Genomic DNA, 408 nt, shown 5'->3' with positions numbered 1-408 from the left:
GTGACCCCTAGCTGTTGTTACAACATCCTTCTACGAGAGGGACGGACATTCTGTTGTAAAACCTGCGGTTTCGCGTGATTACTGGTCATTTCACTATATTCCAATAATGCACAAATGCCTCTTTATGGTTATCTCATTTGTCATCCCATCCAATGGAAGTCTTATGGCGACAGAAGAGGGCAACATGTGCAGACTTATCCAGTTGGAAAGCACACAGCACTTTCGACTTTCGTTTGCAAACCATGCAGATGTGTAACGGGACCGAATAGTCATTTGAGAAGTCATGGATGGAGAGACAGAAATGCCAACGAGAAAGCACAAGGAGACCGCATTCAGCTGTGGCAACGGAACAATCACTATCTATCTATCTATCTATCTATCTATCTATCTATCTATCTATCTATCTAT

This window comes from Octopus bimaculoides, chromosome 6 (genome assembly GCF_046866305.1).
Source record: "Octopus bimaculoides isolate indiv1 chromosome 6, ASM4686630v1, whole genome shotgun sequence".
NCBI classification, from domain to species: Eukaryota; Metazoa; Mollusca; class Cephalopoda; order Octopoda; family Octopodidae; genus Octopus; species Octopus bimaculoides.
Note: the sequence above shows the minus strand (reverse complement) of the source record.